The sequence below is a fragment of the Pinus tabuliformis genome, chromosome 9, assembly GCF_031772625.1.
Source record: "Pinus tabuliformis cultivar Carrire ecotype Pingquan chromosome 9, CPIR1, whole genome shotgun sequence".
Taxonomy (NCBI): domain Eukaryota; kingdom Viridiplantae; phylum Streptophyta; class Pinopsida; order Pinales; family Pinaceae; genus Pinus; species Pinus tabuliformis.
Window position 1 is genome coordinate 1495421042 of NC_142307.1, and position 23409 is coordinate 1495444450.

At 35.0% G+C, this 23409-nt stretch overlaps 1 pseudogene; it reads right to left on the reverse strand.

Annotated features, from left to right (window-relative positions):
* The window catches only part of LOC149154269 (zinc transporter 1-like), a 116509-nt pseudogene extending 93349 nt beyond the window's left edge, over nt 1–23160 (reverse strand).
* Between the last annotated feature and the right edge of the window lie 249 nt (nt 23161–23409).

The window sequence follows — 23409 nt, forward strand, 5'->3', positions numbered from 1 at the left end:
AGTTACACATAGTTGCTCATGTTAGTTGGGACTTGGATAAGTGAGATTAAAAGTCATCATGGAAATACCAGCTGTGAATGATATTTTCGTGATCTATTCCGAGGGAGCTTAAGAAATTTTGTAACTTGAATTTGACATGCTGAGAATATTTCATGTCGTTATCATGCTCCATGGGAGGTTCGCATGGAGTCAACATTGTGCATAAATAAAAAAGGGAAAAAATGTATGAATTGACACGAAATGATGAAAATTTAAATGTTCACAATATTGATGTTTTAACAGTGTGGTGAGTAAATGTTTATTGTCAGCAATTGTTTCCCAACATCAAGTTTTGAAGTATATTACAAAATATGCTTGAAGGAAGAGAGAAGATAAAAAATTTGTCACGAAATGTTGAGAAGATTTGTTGGTGGTAGTGGGCTTTAGGCTCATATATTATCTGTGTATAGAAGATTCCTTGCCGAATCACTTGTTAAGCCCGGCATTGAAGCTCAAGAAACACTAGTACAAAATGAGATATTAGTGACTACGCGACTAAAAATGTTAGTCATCACAATTATTTCAAGTGAATTACTACTAAATTTGAGAAATTTTATATGACCCAACTAAAAGTGACTAACTTAAATGACTAATTTAGTCTAGGATAAAATATATGACTAGATAATAAGTGACCAAACTAAAAGTGACTAACTTAAATGACTAATTTAGTCGAAGACTAAAATGTATGACTAGATAATAAGTGACAAAATTAAAAATTATTAACAAAAATGAACACTATAGTCAAAGAATAAAAATATGGCCAACTAACAAATGCAACAAGTATATTAATTACTAATTTATGCTAGTAATTTTTAATTGATTCTGAGGAATATTTAGGTCTAGACTTGATAAGTATGATCCATGTCTATATGATATCTTCAATGTGTATTATTTTTACTATGATCACTTAAGCACTCTATTATAAGTCTTGATGCTTTGGCTATATGTTCTCAGTTGAGTTGTTCCTTAGCGTTTCATAATTTTACTCAAAGAAGTGTGTCATCCTGATGGTTTGGATATATACTTGGTGATTTGAGTAGGTTCTACACATCGATCGTACTGTACCCCTTACTTCCTTTATTCAAATTTTATCCCATGTCTCTCTTAATAACACATGTGGAGGTCTTCTAAACTATGGTTAACTTATAATAGGCTATTTTTGAGCTCTATGTGAACTTCCCTGAAAATAATGGTCTAACTACAACTACTTGAGTTTATTGCTAACATTATTCATATATATGAGGATATTTTCCACCTGTTTAAAGGTTAGTGGATATTTTCGTTATATGTAAACGTCATGTCCCCTTCCCCTCATTATATCAACATACTTTCCTATATGAGGGAGGTATTCTATAATTTTTATTAATAGCCTTAGGCCAACATTATCACTTTTGGACCTTCAACGTCATTAGATATAGAATATATGTCAACCAACCTCCTTTTACTCATATGAAAATAAAAAACTTAACTAAAATGGGGGACAATATAAGATCCCATAAAAATTGCCTCATAAGAATTTGTTGCCTATTAAAATCTAATTTCCCACAACTCTAAAATCTAAAATTGACCTATTAAAATATAGTTTTCCACTACTTTTCTTCCTTCTTAGCTTGTTGGGAGGGATTTTGATTCTCTGCTCATAATCTTTGGGATTCTGCGAGCCTATAATTTAACGTGCTAGAGGATGTATTTTCCATTCCAGGATGTATTTGATAACTGCCAAAAAGGTTTCGACGCCAATTTTTACATCTCTTACAGATCTGTGACCCATCAAAGTGATGCCCATTGTTAGATTGGAAGTGTCAAAATCTATGGTAGGGTACATATTTTCTTGCTACCACTTTTGTGAGTTCTACCTAACAATGAATATGTCATTTGCTTGCAGTTATTACAAACTCTGCATTAAATTTTTGGGTTTGTGGCCCTTCGATTAAGAACAACAACATTTAACTTGCATTCGGTGTCACAGTCACTGAGAAAAAGTAATCACAGACCCACACAGATTGTGCTACTTAAGTTTTTTCAAGCTCGGTGAATTGCAACTGAACAAAATGAACTGTAGCTACCTATTTATCCCTTGGTCTTTGGTTAACTGTTTATTGCTTTCATTCCATAAATACATACCCTCCGCGGGGAAAGGTACAACATCTATTTTGGTTTGGAAATGGGATGCAATAGCAATGGCCCAATTACAAGCAACAACATCTGTAACATGTACATTATGATTCACGTCACAATTATTAGAAGTATCAACATAGGATCCCGTTGCCGTCCAAAGCACTATGAAATACTATATTGCATACTTATTTTCTCGAAAACGATTCATGGAAAAAAACATTACCCCAAGGGGTTTTAACATATCTAGGTCTTCGGTGCTTCCTTCATAATAAAGTCAAATATGTCAAAATAGTGAATGCCAAAGATCTAGATCCACTAGCAAATCTAGGAGGGAGAGAATCCACCCTTTTTATTTCACTATATTGTCTTCTCAAGAAGAAGATAGCAACAATAACAATAATGGAGTTTACAACGTGGGTATTTTAAATTTCTAGCACAAATTTTGTAGCATGGTTAAATCAAATCACATACCCATGGAGTATAAGGTTTCCCATGATATACAATGCTATGCTAGTATTCTGATGAATATCGACATGCCCATTGGAGGCATTGCAGATCCATATGTTACAAGTATTTTTCACTTTTTCCCCTTTTCAAAATTTTTCATATAATTTGAAAATTTTGAGATATTGATCCCAAATTTAGCATTTTGAACTTAGTTTCATATAAATTCATATATTTTGTATGGTTTTTAATTTTTAATTTTTTGATTTTGTATTTTTTTTTCAAATTTTTAACATGTGTTGCTAATGTTTCCTTATCAAACACAAAATATATAATAGTAAATTTTTCTTTCTAAAAAAGTATCGTAAAATGATGACCAACAAGATGGGAACTCTATTCAATAGGAGCGGTGACTAAGTTCTTATTCTTTTCCCTTAGTTAAAATTTCCTTCATGACTAATGGTTCCTATGGTTATATTTTTTTGTTGACTAAAGTTCATTCATCAAAGTTTTTATTGGTTGTAGTTTCTTTATCAAAGTTCCTATCTATTACAATTCTCCATCCTTTTGTTAGTTAGGACTTTTAATCAACAAATTCCTTAGAACAATGATTAATATGAATTTTAATCAACAAAGACCCAACATCAATAGGACAAAATAGATCAATTAGGGAACAAGACAATCATAGCTCATTTGTCGTAGTTCCTTGGTTAAAGTAATTATGTAAGAAAATTCTTTAGAAGTATCACTACCATGACTTCTCATTAACACGAACTCAAAAAGAAGGCACAAAGACATGAGCTTGGTCAAAGTTCTTCCTTGTCACAATCTCTTTTTCCAATACGAGCATTTATAAAAATTTGACCAGAAATTATTTGTTAGAGTTCTTGGCCAACAAGAACTTTGACCAAGGAACTATGAAATTTATTGAAAAAGAATGTTGTTTATTATATTTTTCATGGTCGTAGTTTGTGGTCATGAAAGTTATTCGGAACTATAACTGATGGAACTCTAACTTGTTGAAGTTAAAACTTACATTAATGTTATAATTACATGATTAAATTTTAATTGTGTGTATTAGAGACGGTTGAGATATTCTTTCAACATATCTTCCTAATTTTGAAATAAGTTGGATCTCACAATAATTCAAAAAATGATATATAAACATATTGTTGCAGTACCAATTTTAATAGCATATCAAGCATGAAGAATTTTGTGTTTATTCTATTTATATCAAAGCAAGGTGTCCAAGCACATATGCTAACTTAGGAAGGAACAATCATAGGGAGATTAATGAAACTTGAGATGAAGAGTAATTGAAAGAGAGCTTCCAAAAAAGGGAAGGTTGACACGCACAAATTTGGGTAAAATGTAAAATGAAAGGCATGGAAAATGAAAAAACGTCATCAAATTTTCATTTGACATGCAAAGTGGCTTTGAGATTCCAGTCTTAATTCCACCTTCTTCTATAATATTCAATCCTCAATAGTTACACAATTCTCAATGGTTATTTCTTTGTACGTTTAATTCCAACACGCATTTTTAAAGGAAAATCGAATGATTATGTGCCATTTAGAGGCCATCTGGGATTAATTCAGGTTGTTCATAGAACCTCCAATTGATAGAGCCATTGGAGAAAAAAAAATCATGGGATATAGGGCATATTTGATGCGCTCAATGGTCTTCAGAAAAATTTACTAACTCTGTTTTGATGTGGAGGTTTAGTTTTTCAAATACGTAGTGATCCATGGAATTTGTAGTGAGTATATATATTGGTTATATTTATGTTCAATGGTTGTAGGGGCGAAGGTGCCACAACCTGTAGGAGATGTTATAAGCAATATGGAAAATGGTTGTCACTGGGATAATGATAAGAAAGATATATTTGACAGATAATATAGTGATAATTGCTGGGAAATTATAATGGGAAGGCCACTCAGATATGTTTAAGTGATTTTCCATTGTGCCAACAATACCACTAGTACAAAATAGCTAATTAGTTACTAAAAAAATGACTAAAATTTGCATATAAACGACTATTTTTTTCGGTTGGTGACCAATAGTAGCTAATTTACAGTATCTTATAGTGCGACCAACTTTAAGCCATTTTTAGTTTACTCATTAATTGGTTGTCTCAATTTTATTTTCTAGTAGTATATTTAGTCATAAATTTGGTCATTAATTTAGTAATTGATTTAGTCATTAATTGCCACAATTAATGACCAAATGTACAACAAAATCTATTACTATATGATCACCCAAGAAAACCAATTAACGACCAAAGAAGTATGACCAAAATGTTGGTCATGTTATAAGATACTGTAAATTAGCTACTAATAGTCACATATATGCAAACTTTAGTCATCATTTGAAATTGATTAATGACAAAAGAAATATGATTAACTTTGTGTCATGTTATAAGACACTGTCAATTAGCTACTAAAATTCGTATATATACAAAATTTAGTCATCATTTGTAATAAAAAAATTATCATTTGTAGTAGTCATTTATCTTTTTTTGGTAGTTTCATATTCGTTCTATAAATGACTAATTTAGTATACTATATACATTTCATTTACTTTCAGTAATAATCATTATAAACAACTAAGTTAATCGTATATTCATTTTATTTGTGTTCATCATTAATCAATATAATACCAATTTAGTAGTTCTAGATTGATTTGATGTATTCATTATTAATCAACATAAATTAATTAGTATGATTTTGCGACTACATTAAAAAAATGTGATACAATGTGCATGTCCATCTAATATGAAAATGCAATGTTATATATGTCAATTACGATACTAAATAATATCAAGTGCAACTATAAATAATTTCAACCACATAAATTGTGTTATATAAAATGTCAAGTATTACAATATGAGTTTCCAACTTAATATTGGTTGGACTATAATTTACACATGAAATATTGTTTCATCACTTCAAAATGTTATCATTGTGTTGCCAAGGCATTGCACGTGAATTCACCAACTCTGAAGACTTGACCATTAGTCTCTATGTGTGTGTCTTATGTGGCATATTGGCTCTATGGGTATACTGGTTCTCTTCTCTCTCTCTCTTTTCATTTTTCTCTCTAGTGTTATTGCTCTCCTCTTTCTCCAATTCTTGATTTTTACCATCAACACTGAGTTCCTTTTCTGAAAAAAAACAAGATGCAAAGTAGGGTATAACACATGAAAGACGATGAACACTATAATATAAACAAAGTATACTATAAAGGATTTATGCAACTCATACCTCAACATTAGAAATGTCAATGCCATATTTCCCCATAAAAGCAAGAAATTCGAACAAGTTTTCGTCAGTTGGGCGATAGTGGCCGCTATGTGTCCAAATGGACTGTATAAACAAAGAAAATAAAATGTCACAATACAAAAGAAGACCTTAGTAAACTTAGTATTCAACCTTCAAGTAAATCTTCAACACAATCATGCCAACTAAGTTACATGTTAAAAATATCAAGTTGTATATTACTTATACGATGTGGGAGTGCAAACACAACTCCTAGAAAATACCAAACCTAAGTCTATAATAAAATGAAATGAAGTAAAAAGGATATAATAATAGGATAACCTCGTATACATGTATATAATCAAATAATGTATAAGGCTAAGTGATTAGTTCCAGGGCTAGAGGTCGATGACGTAAAAAATTCCCAAGTCTGATGAACATTTCTTGAGAGAAGAACTATTATTTGGGTCCATTATCACATATAGATAAGCCAACTAGTCTATATCAAATTATTAATGTTTTTCTTATATTTCTGGATCACTACATTATAAGTGGATAAATTTCAAAGAAAATCCCCTTCCGATTGTGTTCATGACTCGTGGTACAATACATTACCTTTGATTTGGAGAAAATTTATAACATCGAAAATATGTAACAATCACCACTAGTAATATCCCAATTATGCATTGAAAATATGTAGCAATCACCACTAGTAGTCTACCAAATAGGATCATTTTGGAATGTAATTTTCAGATTCCAATTGTGATATGATTCTTGAATGAAAAATCCACATTGAATTCCAACACCAAACTACCAATTTGAGGGAACAACTGTGACCATCCTAGTGTGTTTTTTAGGCTAGATAATTCACTCCCTCGAGCCAAGACCTCCATATTCATTTAAAAAATCAATCACTAAATTAAAAACATTAGTGATCATTATAATGAAAAGATAAAATAGGAGTAGTTTGGATATGTTTCACAGATTGACATGAAAAGCATCAATAGTTTTCCGATATTTATGATACATGTAATTTCAAAGATATAACACATCGATTGATCTTTTACAATGAATACTTGATTCAATACAAACAAGGATTTAACATATTACAACAATACGGCCACCAACATTTGATCATCAATTATTTCAAACTAGTTAGTGAAAAAACATTAAGAAAGAGAAACAAGTAGAAATAAAAAATCTAACAATTAATAATCGATTAAAAAATGATAAGATTTTTGCTAAAGCTTGATAAAAAACTATAAATATGAAAAATCCACTATAAATAGTGATCTTCTTCAAAGAGCAATGCTACCTAGAGAAGTCATCTTTCAAATTCTTTTCTCTATCCATAAAGCTTTATGTTATCCTCAAAATAGAATTCACATTCAATCTTTTAAGTTTTTGAAGCTGCCGAAAGGCCTTGCCAAATGAAGTAGTGAATTTCATTGATTTTCATAAAATGCTTATGGTATTGAAAAAATATAGTTTGACCATGTGATAGACAATTCAAGCAAGCAAGTAAAAAATTGTGTACAATATTTCTTAGAAGACTTCATGTTAAAAGGAAAACTTGCATATTTCAAATAGAAAAAGCAGCTTAATAGAGATGGTCGATATTACAAAACAATAGACTAGATATAAAACTACAAGTAGAACTAACAAAATCCTAATTGTAATATAGTTGATTAATTATTCTAAGTAAAGCCAACTAGATACATACAAGTTTTCATTTTCAGCTTTCTTTCGCATATCTTTATTGGAGGTGGAGGCTAGCTTGCATGCATCTCACAAGATTGTTTTAGCAAGGGTATATGTTGCATTCTCATATTCCACACTTGTTTTTCCATGAACAATCGCAGCATGTATTGGAGGAATTAGTTGGTACATCATCTGAGTTGTTAGCTTTAACCTTCTCTTTACTTGAGGGACTAATCCTTCCCCTTCTTCTTGGTTATCAATATCATCTTTCTCCTATAGCCAACATAGGAATAATTTGGGTTCAGAAAGAATAAAGATACTCACATGATGTCTTCAAATTTGAAAGGATGCATTTTTATTATTTAATTACTGGTAAACAATTCATATGAAGACATTAAATATAACCAGACCTTTGTTGTGAAGCGATTTGTTGCAGATGCCCATGCTAGCACAACATCACTAAAAATAAATGGTCAACAATAATTAAAACGTGTTCCATAGCATGAACATTGGCTAAGTCTTCATAAAGAAACATAAACCATTACAAACTACAAGGAATAAACAAAAAGAACACCATTGATATAAATTTACAGAATACTGACAACAACAAAAGGAAGTGAATTTGCTAGGTAGTAGCTCAAAATATTGTAATGGGAAGATTCCCTCAATCTTGAGTAATATCTAAATGTTAGGCAATGAGTTGTGACACTTGTTTCTTACGTTTACTAGGCAGTTTGAAGCGTATAACTAGGAAATCCAAAGGTTACTAGGTAGAATTTTCCATTGCGACTCCTTTGGATTTCCCTTTACATTTACTAAGAAAAATTTTCGGGGTAAAGGGCAGAGGCAAGGCATCAAATATTTGAGGGCATGGCTAGTGATGGATATATTCAAGCCATTCTCAGGCCTTTTCACCACCTAGCCAATGAAGCTGAGGTCAAGACTCCATTGTAGGCTTTAGGTCATTGTCAAAGTGAATTTTTGAAGACTCCTCCATCGATCAAAGTCCCCATGATATCAAATAACTCATCATGAAGTCAGTTTACTTCAAAGTATCATGTCGGCCTAAATACATCAACACACCTCTTCATATACTCATGTTGGGAAATCCAAAGGAGTGGAAATTAAATGATTTCCCTTATTAATGGCATTATCTTGTGTTTTTTTATTATTATTAATTCTTTCAATTTATCCTTTCTTATCATCAAGACTAATTCCAAGAAACAAATAAAAGAGTACACAAGATGTAGGCATGCTGCCAGGGAAAAAGCCCACCATAGGGGAAAACCCAATCAAAATTCTTCCTTCGGTAGATTCAAAATGAGACGACCATGACCCTTACAACTTAGACTCAAGACCACCTCCATCGATCAAGTCAACCTCATCACTGTGCATGCATCAAATCCTTATCATTATGTTTTCACTGAGACTACATTACTGTGTTGGTGCTAACATTGAAATCATTCATTGTGATTTCACCGAGACTGTGGCATTGTGGTGAGACTTCATCGTTGTTTTGCACCGAAATAAAATAGCACTGAAATTGTGATAATGTTGATACTGAGGTATTTTTAATACCCCGAAAACATGGTCACCATAATAGTCTGAAAGTGAGATAGCGTTGAAAATTGTCCACTGTAAACACTGAAACTTCATTTCAGGGATCATTAAAAATTTCTATGAAGTTCGAGCTTCCATTCTGTAATGGTACTAAAACTTATCTCTAAAATTATGAGAAAATATTTGTGTTATGTGAAGTCCTCGTGCTTATATATAGTTGTTTTTCATCTTGAAATGAGCTGACATGATACTTTGAGGTAAGTCGATTTGATGATGAGTTCTTTGGCAACAAGGAGACTTCAATGGATGGAAGAGTCCTCACAGATTAACTTTGACAATGACCTAAAGCCTATAATGGTGAGTTGGCCTAAACAAGTGACCCAAGCATGAAACCCATGATCTAGTAAGTCAATTTCAATAATAAAATTATTTTTTCATTTCTTTTGAAAAATATCTTACATTTTGACTTCAAGTACAGTTATGAAGACCAAACCTAGATACATTTTCCAACACCTAGCACCTAAGGCAAAGGATGTCCATGTTATGCAGTGCAAAATCCAACTTCAGGATATGTTTCTTGAGGTAATGTCCAAGTTATGCAGTGCAAACTCAACTTCAGAACATGTTTCTTGAAGCAGTTTTACATACCCTGCATTACATGCCCAAGGAAAACCCCCAAGTACTTCCCCTCATTTCAAGAATGGTACCAAGGGTAAACCCTAGAATCTTACAGGCACGAGGTCAATTACCAATGAGGATTGAAGACATATTTATAATGGTATACTCATTTAAGAGCTCAACATGTCACTTGTGGCAATTAAATCTAGGTGGAGAGGATAACAATCATCGCTTCCATACACCCAAACTAAATCCAATATATATATATGGTGGTGACACATTTTTTGGGCTTTGGCAATATCGACGTGAAATGAAATACAGAATCCTTGAAAATGCCACTAAGCCAAAAAGAATCCATGTCATTCCGAGTGCCAAAGGAAAGAAAAGCCCCATCATAGTTTAACAAGGCTCAATCTAAAGAAACACAATCATCCCACAACCTACATATGTAATTGAAACAAGCCACTTTCGCACCAAAAGGGGCTGCAGAAATTAAATATAAAACAAAAAAATTTAAAAAATTATGTAACTTGAAAAAAGAAAGAGTTCAACCAAAACCACAAGCTTCCAGGAATTTTAGGTATGGGTTGTATTAAATGCTAGGTCTGGGTGGTTGTGTTGAGCATTTAAGCACATTCTTTTTTATGATGGCTATTTCAAAACTCGCCATGGATATTTCAGAGTACAGTGAAGTCCCTAGGTTGATGTAATAGAAATCTCCCAAGTACTAACATCTTATCTGTGACTTCCCGTGACATGCTTAGTGTGTCTTGCACTGACAATTATAATTACTCTAATGTGATGTTACAACTAGCTTACTATAATAAAATGTTGCTAGGTTGAGATTTCGTTCCAACATAAAGATTATCATTCCACTCCATTTAAAAGTTCGCAATATTTTTTCCCATCATAAGAGGTACCAGGGTTTTTGTTTTGTGATCGATGATCTTATAGATCTGCTAGTGAACTAAATAAATAAATGAATAAATGTTTAATTCCTTCTAAAAAAAATTCTCATTATGGAAAACTGTAAAAGAGTCGTTTGCTTTTTTGTTTTCTTATATACTATGGCATTTTTGGGAAATATTACACGATAGAAAGCACAAGTTCAAACCCTAGAGAAACATTCCATTCACTTTGAAGTAAGAAAAGGAGAAATAATGAATACCTAGCTCAGCTTCATTGGCTCAATGGTGAAAGGGCATGGGAATGGCTTGAATATCTCCATCGCTAGTCATGCCTGCAAATATATGATGCCTTGCCTCTACAATTTACTCTAAAAATTCTTATGAATTGTTTGATGTTAGAAATGGCATGTCGAAAGCAATAAAAACAAGAATTGGCATATCGAGAAGTCAACAAAAGAGACAAAAGAGAAGGAAGAGCCTGTGGGATCAGTCACCCATTACATATAGGACCGTTAAGCTGAGAGGAGACAAGACTTGCCTGTAACACCAATGGAAATCCCTTCGAAGACATAATGGAAGCACAATGTGATTATGAGAAGTAAACTATCTCCAATGGAGGTCTTCTTTACCAATGAGGCCATCGTCACCATGTTCACTATTGTAGCTGTCTGCGAAGGTGTTTGGAGATCTTGCTTATCTCAAAATCATAGGTCAAGATCAATAAAATAAAATTGTGACCGTACGTTTATCTGGTGCAATGAAGAAAACAAAATCTTATTCTACAATGATAAATAAAATCCCCAATAAATCTATATACCTCGAATTGCTGATAACGAAGAAAACAAAAGCTTATTCTACAATGATAAATAAAATCCCCAATAAAACTATATATCTCAAATTGTTGATTCCCAGAATATTTTGGAATTGGAGGGACATGGGCGGTGAAACAATTTACTTTCTATGTCTATTTGATTCCAGAATATTCCCAAAATCCACAATCAACATAAAAATACACGTTATATATGACATTACATAATTAACTCACCTGCAAGCTGAGTGGTGTCTGGCCCATATGTGTGGGTACTCTGCTTTCTGTAGAGCGAATATCTGGTAATTACAACATTACTGCTATCAATCAGTGAATGAAAAATTGTGTTATCCAAATGGAAAATTTGTGATATTGAAATGGATTAATGTTTATTTGTTTTTTTTTTTTTTTTTTCCAGTTAATTTATTGATTTGAATTATATTTTAGCAAGATATTTTAACAATTCACTTATTCACAATCAATTCAAAACCTAATTCATAATTAATATCTACTTCCTTATAGTATCTACTGTTATAAGAAGGAAGGGTATCAAAATGGTAGGCACTCACCACTTTTCTTTGAAGAGGAATTATAGTGACATTTGATCCATCTTGTTTCTGATACACCCAAGCGACAATGAGGTCTACGAGCATGGTAATAAGGTAGCATGCAGTGTAAAGCATGAATGCAAAAGGATATGTCTTGTGGTATTAATCTAAACCCCTGATGAAACCATGCCCTTCATAACCATGAATGCCTCCTTCAATGAAGCTTGAGCCAAACCCTCATGCCATCAAATTGAAGGGGATTTCACATATAGTGGATGTGTTGACAACATCTCTCATATGTGGTGGGATTAAATTTATTTCCTAAGGCTGATGATCCATGGCTAAAACTATCATCATCTAAAAAGGTCTTTGTTGATAGATTGCCCCTCTTTGAAATTAGGCGTAGGAGCAAGAGGGGGTCTTAGCTGACGTGGATGTATTTTGAGCCTACGCATACCTATTGATCGCTCAAAGGATCATATACATAATCCATCAGGTCTTCTTCCATGAGCCTTGGAGGAAGGAGGGACAACCTACAAATGGTTTTAGACCCACATCCATTGATCCCTAGGTTCTAGTGAAACCCTAGTTGTGCTAAAGTGTCATCATTCTTATGAAAACCCTAACCTCTCAAGTATCTTTGTACCAATCTCACTTTAGTTGGTTTACCATCCAAATGTTCATAATTATTGAAATTTCCCTTCTTCAATTTGGGCAAGATTTAGGGTTTAAATGAAGTGCACTCCTGTTAGGTTCTTATGTCTTCTTTCTAAATTGAGAGATTTGCAATGGCTAAAGGATCTAAATCAACAATCAAATAAGTGGACAACAAACATGCAATTGAAGAAAATGAATGTATATGATATTCACTAGGTGTATGCCTAAAATGGACAATAACTACCTATTGTTGTATGCTAAATGAGTATGTGATAGCAAGCACAAGTCACCCAAAAATGGTTTTAAACACACCAAAAATGATGCACTAAATACTAACTATCAATGGCATGCAAGCTCATGGAAAAGGACGATTAAGACAATGTATCACTGTGTAAAGACAGATGGATAGAAAGCTATTATTGTTGCTTTGGCGCATGAATTCACTAATGAAATACACATTTAATGCCTAGATGATATTTTTATGCACAAAAACTAAGGAAGTAGTATAGTTGCCCTGCTTTCCTGTGTGAAGTGTCAAAACCAGCGAACTACACTAGCTATTTTTAACAAGAAAAGAATAATGCAAACATACCTAACCTGAGTGACCTAACTTCATAGAAAATGATGAAAAATTAATTGAGTTGGGTTTTTAGATCATTAAATAACTAAGTAATTTGATCAGTGTTTTAATATGGAGTTGATAATGAATGAAAGAATGTAAATAGGGGAAGGAAAACTATTTGAATCCTACTTATCAATTCCTATTAAGAGATAAGCATAATAAGAGTCGATGAAAATGTAAATTTTCTTATACACTTGAACACAGAAATGGTAGCCAAAAGAGATTAATAGATATTTATTGCCAAGAGATGTAGAATGAACAAATTCCTTTACAAGTGGGAACACACCAACACTTTGAAGGATCTTGGAGGAGCCAAAATTCATCAACTTTTCCTCATCACATGGGATATGAAATAGTCACAACAATGGCTGTGGAGCAATGTTGCACAAAGTGGGGAAGTTTTTTGGAAGCGAAACATTGAAAGTGTCATTTTCCAAACATCGTCATAAGTGATATATATATATATATATATATATATATATATATATATATATAGATATATATCTGTGTGTGTGTGTTTGTTTGTTAATTTCTGGTAGCATCAGATGTGATCTAAGTCTAAAATCTTGCATGGAAGCTTAGACACATGCATTTTCCAATACCTAGAAACCGTTTTGGGAAATTCCACCCAGAGGCAGATTTATTACAATAATTAATTATTTTTAATGGGACCCTAAGTCTAAACTTAGGAAACTAAAATAATTAATGGGTATTAATCTAAACTATGGGTGAAACCATGCCTTCATAACCATGAATGCCTCCTTCAATGAAGCTTGAGCCAAACCCTCCTACCATCAAATTGAAGAGGATTTGACATACAGTGGAAGTGTTGACAACATCTCTCATATGTGGTGGGATTAAATTTATTTCCTAAGGCTGACGATCCAAGGCTAAAACTATCGTCATATAAAAAGGTCTTTGTTGGTAGATTGCCCCTCTTTGAAATTAGGTGTAGGAGCAAGAGGGGGTCTTGGCTGACCTCGATGTCCTTTGAGTCTACGCATACCTGCTTACGCTCAAAGGATCATCTGCAGAATCCATGAGGTCTTCTTCCATGAGCCTTGGAGGTAGGAGGGACAACCTAGGAAAGGTTTGAGACCTATTTTCTTGTGAAATTCCTTAGAGAAAATCCCCACCTGCTACATGTAAACTCTGTACACTCTTTATTATACAAAAATAAATACAATTATTTTTTTTCCTTCCATTCAACTAGGCAATTCGAATTGCATGCATGTCTAGGGATATTTTTATTGAATTGACTAGTTAATTGATAAATGAGTGAGTTAACAATAATAATTGTTGGGTGTGTGTTATATTCTTTCCATGACCAGTGGCACGCGGGGGGGCTCACTTGGGGGGACAGAGCACCCCCTGTTCATTGCGCCGAGTGCAATAGGGGGGTCATAGGGGAGGCACAACACCGATTGTCGAGGGACTTTAGGACAGAGGTAGTCCCCCTGGATAGGGTCTGGGACAATGCTACGAGAAATATTTTTTGACCCTATATTAGGTGGGCGGAGCTACATATGGTTTTGTTCATGGGTTTCACACTTAAACAAATAAGGGAAACCCCCCTACAATTGAAAAAGCACCAACCCAAAGTGGGACAGGTTCAAAGTGAGGTGTCATTGGCTTTGCACCTATCAGTTATCCAGACTCCTGTATCTTTGCAGGAGGGAATTTTTGGAGGATACTGTATAACACACGTTATAACATTATTAATTTCCAGGAGGAGAGAGAACAAGAGGATGAAAAATGATTACTTGTCGTAGATGATTTTGGATGATATCATGAATAATCCTGTAGAAAAAGAAATATCAGGTTTCTTTCTACCAAAAGAAAAAGCTCAATAAAAAGAAAATAAGAAATATCAGGGTTCTTCCTACCAAAAGAAAAATCTCAATAAAAATAAAATAAATATTTGGAGAATAATACAAGCTATAAGTAGGAATTTCACAGGAAATAGGAAATACATCATTTTTGGCACCAAAGTTAGAAAAGTAATGCATAAAACAAATTATTTCCTATTACCAATAAACAACAAAAATTGAGAAAAAGGTACCTGTATTCATCAAAGTATCCACGTCGACCTTATGTTCCAAAATCTTCCCTAAAGACAATCTGTAGCAAGTAGCATATTAGTATTTAGATGAATTAGATTAGCAGGTAGTCTTAAAAGAAACTTTCAACTTAGTGCAGAAATATTACTAATATTATTCTTATAGCAGCACATCAAAGAAAGCTTTGAAATGAGCTTACTAATATAACAATCAGTCCTGATTCAGTTAAAAATAATGGAGAAATGGTTATATGGTTGTAACGCGTCTCCTTAGTTTAGGACTTGTTCCTAGAGTTTAGGAGGTTGTTTACAACTACCTAATTTTCAGTGATGTATTTAATATTGTAACATTCATTTGATGTAATATAGAGTGAATGAGAGTGAGAGTCTCCTCTTTGTTTGATTGCAGTCTCCCAGGTGTTGTACGCACCTGTGTGCTGCAACTCCTTCATTTAATTCAAAGTTTGATTTTTATCTTGGTATCAGAGCTTAGGGTAGAGATAGCCTCAATTTTTTTTTTAGGGATGTATCATTAGTTACATATTTGTAGTGGTAGGAGTGCATGTAAATGTATTTGTGTGATCAGGTGGAACTGCAGTAACACCTGGAGCGAAGGGTCTCAGATGACTGATCATCTCTGAGCCGAAGAAAGGGTTCGAGCAGTTGGCGCAGATTTTTTGTAGACAGTCGTGCCAATACAGAACAGAACAGACGAGCGTGATTTTTTAGTGAAAAGACGTGCCCATTGGCATGGGTTTAAGGCTGATAAGCACGCCAGATAAAAAGTAACTGAATTGGCGTGGATCCGTGGCTATTAATCGCGCCGATTTTCATGCACATCGTGAATTTTTCTTTTCTACAATTGGCGCGGATTCGTAGCTATTGAGAGCGCCACAGAAACAACCTCTTTCTCTCTAGAAATCTGCAATTTTTTTGTTGCAGATCAGAGTTGCCCGGTGGTGGCATGTGGAGATTTCTGCTCGGTGGCAGCAGATTTGATTTTCCCGATGGTGGCGAATTGAGGTTCCTTGATCCGCTTGGAGGTAGCAGATCGGACCTGCCCAGTGGTGGCGAATTGGGGTTCCGTGATCCGCTCGGAGGTAGTAGATCGGACCTACCTGGTGGTGGTGAATCAGAGCTCTGTGATCTGCTCGATGGTAGTAGATCAGTTTTTTGCCTGGTGGTGGCGCAGTGCAGCTCCTCGATCTGTTCGGTGGAAGCAGATCGCCTTTGCCCGGAGGTGGCATGTTGGAGCTTGCTTGTTGGTCTGTTTGGTGGCAGCAGATCAGTTTTTGCTCGGTGGTGGCACAGTGAAGTCCCTGATCTGTTTGGTGGCAGTAGATCGGACTTGCCCGGTGGTGGCACAGTGAAGTTCCTGATCTATTTGGTGGTAGCAGATTGGACTTGCCTAGTGGTGGCCGATTGGAGTGTTCAGTTGGGAGAACATGAATAACAGTATAGAATCATACCTCCACGAGTTCGACAAACTCGATGGATCAAATTTCTCCAACTGGAAATTCAAAATGCAAACTTTGCTAGAGAGCGTAAATGCATGGTTGATTGTTGAGGGAAATGAGCAGAGATCTGGAACAGTGACCCAAGAACAAGATTGGGATAAAAGAGAAACGAAAGAAAAAGTTATACTGAAGATTTCCATTAAGGACAATATTATCCCACATATCAGAGATTCCAAGTCGGCTGCTGATATATGGACAACAATCAAGAACCTGTACGAGACTCAGAATACAAATCGTGTTCTGGCACTGAAGGGAAAGCTTTTTGCATTGAAGATGGACGAGAATGAGTCCGTTGTTGGATTCTTGGCCAGAGTCAAGGATCTGAGTGACAAACTGGGAGCTATTGGAGAAAAGGTGTCCAACTCAGATCTAGTCACACTCACATTGAATAGAATGACTGATGAATATCAGACATTTATCTCAGGGCTGTGTGCGAGGGAGAAAGCCCCTTCATTTGATGAGCTGACAGCGATTCTGCTCCAGGAGGAGGAGCGACGACAGAATCTGAAAACTCAGAGCAATGACCTAGCTCTGATGGCGAAGAGGCGACAGTACAGAGGAAAGCAGCACCAGCACCAACATCAGCACCAGCAACCACAACAGCAGCAGTAGAAGGGAACCAACTCTTTTCAAAAGAGATCATTCAGAGGTATGACTGATAATTATGTTAAGAGATGTTTTTATTGTGGGAAACCTGGTCATCAGATTAAAGAATGCTATAAGAGGCAGGCGGATGAAAGAAGAGGCAAACAGAGGAAACATCAGGGCTGTTTTGCTGGAGAAGAGGAGGACCACAGCCATGATCTTCGACTATTCACAGTCGATTGTGCTCTTTTAGCATCAAAGGGAGATGAGGACGACATATGGTATGTCGACTCTAGTGCATCCTCACACATGACTGGTAAGAAGGACTGTTTTGAATTTCTTGAAGAATTTGCATGTGGATCAAAAATTTATCTAGGAGACGACAGTGGGTATGAGATCAAAGGATATGGAGATATTCCTGTGAAGCTACCTAGTGGCGACATTAAACATCTTAAAAATGTATTATATGTTCCAGGAATTAATAACAACTTGATCTCTGTCTCAATGATTACAGACCAGGACATGCAGGTGCAATTCTTTAAGAATGGTTGTGTCATTAAGGATAGCCAGATGGAAATAGTTGCAACACGAGTACGTGTGGGAAATTTGTACAGATTGGATGCAAAGAGTATGCCACGACAAGCAATGGTTGCAACTGGATCAACAGTCGAAAATCTCTGGCATCAGAGATTTGGACATCTCAATTTGCAAGACCTCATCTTACTTCAGAAGAAAGGTATGGTCGATGGACTCCCTGTTTTTCATAATGTCAAGCTGGAATGTGATGGATGTGCATTAGGGAAAATGCATAGAGAAGAGTTCCCTTTGCATGTCAACAGAAAGGAAAGAGACATCCTAGAACTAGTGCATACAGATATTTGTGGACCTATGCAAACTAGGTCCCTAGGAGGTGCATATTATTTTCTGTTGTTTACAGATGACTGCACTAGGTTTTCATGGGTGTATTTTTTAAGTAAAAAGAGTCAAGCCTTTCGGTACTTTAAAGAGTTTAAATCTATGATAGAGAACCAAACAGGAAAAAGGATAAAGATTCTCCGCTCGGACCAAGGGGGAGAATACAGGTTAGGAGAGTTCATGAACTTCTACAAGCAGCATGGGATTATGCAGCAATTCACAGTGCCACACACTCCACAGCAGAATGGAGAAGTAGAATGCAAAAACAGAACTCTTGTGGAGTGCGTGAGAAGTATGCTTCAAGGTAAAGGTCTATCGAATGGTCTTTGGGCAGAAGCCATTAATACTGCTGTTTATTTAAAGAATAGGAGTCCTACTAAATGTCTAGGCTTCAAAACCCCCTTTGAAGCATTGTTTGGACTCAAACCGACAGTTAGTCATCTAAGAATATTTGGATCTAAAGCTTACGCTCATATACCAAAAGCAGATAGAAAGAAGTTAAACCCCAAAGCCTTGAAATGTATATTTGTAGGATATGGTACAGAGTATAAGGCATACAAGTTATATAATCCTATGACTCATAAAGTTTTTGTAAGCAAAGATGTTATTTTTCATGAACAGACTGAAGATGGAAAGGAAGACTCTAATAGTGACAGCCACATTCCATTGCTGATAGAGATAAACAGTGACGGAGATGAAGAGCAGGAGCAGGAGCAGAAACAGGAAGAAGTAGCAGCAGATAGTGTAATAAGTGATGATGCAGGCCCGGAAAGTGCTGAAACAGATAGAGTTGAGGTAAGTCCTCTACCTAGAATATCAAGTAGGAAGACTAGACTACTTGAAAGATTGAAAGGCTATGCTTTAATGTCCAAAATTTTAAACATTGTAGAACCTTCAAACTATGAAGAAGCAAGTAAATCAGATGAATAGAGGGCTGCAATGCATGAGGAAATTGAATCAATATATAGAAACCATACTTGGGATTTAGTTGAGTTTCCTGAAGGAAAAACCCCCATAGGTTGTAAGTGGCTTTATAAACCTAAGATAAATGCAGATGGGAGTGTATAAAAATTCAAAGCTAGACTGGTAGCAAAGGGTTATTCACAGCAAGAAGGAATAGATTTCGATGACACCTTTGCCCCTGTAGCTAAACTAAATACAATTAGAATGCTAATTTCTTTAGCAACAAAACATAAATGGAAGGTACACCAGCTAGATGTTAAGTCTGCATTTCTGAATGGAGAATTAAAGGAAGAAATTTATTTAGTACAGTCTCCTGGTTTTGTGAAAAAGGGGTAGGAGCACTTAGTGTGTAAATTGCATAAGGCACTTTATGGTTTGAAACAAGCACTGAGGTCATGGTATGAAAAAATAGATTCATTTTTTATACAACATGGCTTTCATAGGAGCCTCAACAACCCAAACCTGTATACCAAGATAAATAGACAGAGGCAAATCATTTTGATTTCTTTGTATGTGGATGACATGATCATAACAGGAAATGCAAATAATTTGATCAAAGAAATCAAGCAGCAAATGTCACAGGTATTTAAAATGAAAGACCTTGGAGATCTTCATTATTGCCTAGGTTTGGAGGTATGGAAAGATTCTTGTCAAACTTTTCTAACTCAAGGAAAGTATGTCGGAACCCTGTTGGAAAGATTCAGAATGGAACAGTGCAAAACAGCAGCAACACCATTGCAGCAGAATCTCAAGTTAAGCAATGACGATGGCACAAAATAGGTGGATGCCACTTTGTATAGATAGCTAGTGGGAAGTTTGATATATCTCATGACAACTAGACCTGATCTGGCATATTTTGTTAGTGTGCTGAGCCAGTTTATGTCCAAACCACTTGAAAGTCACTCGATTGCAGCAAAATGTGTGTTGAGGTATCTTAGTGGTACTTGTAATTATGGTATTTTATACACTGACATTTCTGATGTTACTTTAGCAAGTTATTCAGATTCTGATTGGGCAGGTGACTTGGATGAACGTAGATCCATCACAAGTTACGCATTTAGTATTGGATCTGGGGTTATTTCGTGGAGTAGAAAAATCAAAGTACTGTAGCATTATCATCATGTGAAGCTGAGTACCAGGCTTTGTGTGCAGCCACATGCGAAGCCATCTGGTTGAGAAGATTGCTTAGCGATGCAGGCGAAAGACAGAAAGAAGCAACCGGCATCAAAACTGACAACCAGAGCACAATAAAGCTTGCATACAATCCAGTTTTCCATAAAAATACTAAACATATTGACACTTTGTTTCATTTTGTTTGAGAAAAAATACAATCAAAAGAAATATGTGTGGAGTATTGTAACACTTGTGATAATTTAGCTGATATTTTTACTAAGCCTCTTGGGCGAGTAAAGTTTGAGTTATTTAGAGGGATGTTAGCAGTGCAGAATAACCCTTTCTCCATTAAGGGGGGAGTTAAAAATAATGAAGAAATGGTTATATGGTTGTAACGCGTCTCCTTAGTTTAGGATTTGTTCCTAGAGTTTAGGAGGTTGTTTACAACTACCTAATTTTCAGTGATGTATTTAATATTGTAATATTCATTTGATGTAATGTAGAGTGAACGAGAGTGACAGTCTCCTCTTTGTTTGAGTGCAGTCTCCCAGGTGCTGATTTTTTATCTGATTCCAATTCTTACAACTATCATACAAACATATTAATTCATGGGAAAGCCAATGGGAGAAATGCAAGAGACCATATGATACACATTGTAATTTTCCAATTCAGTTTTGACAGAACATTTCTTAGTGCTAAAAAAGGAATATTAACAACAGCAAATCCAGTACGAAGGTCATCCTCTGATTGCTGGCTAGAAAATCAACAATAAGTATATTTTACATGAAAATAATGAATTTTTTTTGAAGAGTGACAAACTAATTGTAACACAATCAGTGAATTTTCACATTTTCATTTAGAGATAAATTTTAAAGTGTAATGCCAGATAGAAAAGGATTTCTTTCGTTTCTAATGTAAATACTCAAGTATAGAGCATAGAAGAGGATATATTTTCCCCTGTACCTGAATGTTATCAATGTTATCTCGATTACAAAGGGGCAAAAAGAGTCGGTTTGCGAATCGAACTACTAACGGCCAATTAAATGAAAGACAGATTTAAAAATCAGGAAAAGATAAAGAGATGGATGTTAAAGTACACCAAATACTCTTTGCATGAGCTGTACATATGATCAGGAATGTTTTTCATACCATATTCTGCACTAATTCCTTTCCATGGTAATGATCAATCCGATAAATTTGCTCTTCACTAAACAGTTCATGCAAATGTTGAAGCAGAATCGCTGAGAAAATGCATCCACGCCATCCCCAAGAAGACACCAGCCGCGAACAAAGTTGCCAGCAAAATAAAAAGGTTCTTGTAAGCCAGAATCTTCAATGTTAGACTTATATATGAAAAGAGAAAGTGTTGCTCCATTTCAACCAAAGAGACTTGCGGCTTTTGTTTATCTAAAGTTTTAGAAACCTGTTGAGCAATCATTTTTGGGCTCTTCAAACAATGCACAGAAAATTCAAAAAGTTCTCAAGACATGTTGAGCAACTATATGTTGCCCCCGATGTCTTGACAACGAATTCTTTTGGAGATATGTTGAGCAACCGTATTTTGTCCCCATTGTCTTGACCACGATTTTTGGACGGATAACATGCTTGGACATAGGTGTTATACCATTCTAAATGTTTACTTTTGATTGGCTAGAAATTGAAATAGCATCAAAATATCTCACATCTCTGTGGAACAAGATCAGCAATAAAATTTGGATACATAGATTTCAAAAAGAAAATGTTAATTAAGGTAATCTAAACTTTGTAAATTTATAATTATCAAACCTAACACGCTAAATAAACTATTAATCTAATCTAAGCCTGCAAAACTTATCAAATAGAACACCTTAAATAAATTATTAATCTAGTTTGATTCAATTCCAGTCTAAGCCTTTAAATCAATGGCAGCCTACCCAGATAGTGTTTCACTCTCCTGGAAGCTCTATGATTTTATTCATGCACTTACATATATTACTCCATGCGATTGGAACTAATGCGTTGGGTATAGTTCCATGTTAACTAATCCCATGGATGTAATTGTAAACTGGCAACCTACCCGGATAACGTTTCAATGTTCTAGTGCCTCTGTGCTTTACACATATTACAACGTCATGTTATCGGAACTAATGCTTTCGGTGGAATTCCATGGATGTAATTAACTAATATGATGGATGTAATTATAAACTGAACCCTAATGACATTTACAAGATAAAGAATAAATGAGAAACACGAAAAAAAATTAGCTAGAACAAGGCTGAGATTGCCTGCAAATCGATTCGAAACACTTGCTTTCACATTATTTGTATCCTGCTAAAAAAGAAACCTGCTACAAATAATCCTGCTAAAAAATAAACCTGCTACAAAAAGAAACCTAACTCTAGAATTGTTTATTTATGGAAAGGAAATTTCGAAGGCAGGTGAACAATGATGCAGTTATTATTATTGGTGGTCAAGGACAGTCATATAAAATTAGAGAAATAAAAAATTAATAAAAATATAAGAAGGTAATAATATATGGATATTATAAATAGGCCGAAATTCCCCCTGCAAATGTGCCCACAAAAACTATTATGAGGCACCAGATCTTAACAAGAATTAGGCATTTTTCTCTCAAATTCGTTTCATCACTAGGACTTCCATTCTGACTGCCTCCCTGGGCTACCACTAATGGAATCAGGACACAAGTAATTATGACAATAACTGCTCTCGTAATTGTTCTCGCAGCCATGCCTGCTACTGTGATGGATGGAGTAGTAATGGAGATTTTGGGTCAGATCTTCTAGCAATAAAATTGGGTATATATGGCATCAACACCATCTGTATCACGCTGACCAACTATGCTTGTACTACCATGTGGCCTGTACTACTCGCTAAAATACAGAAAAACACTAATACTGTACTACAAATTCCCTATTCCATCCTCGCTGTCAGTGTAATTTTTTAATTCGTCAACTCGTTCGATGACGCTGAAGCTCCC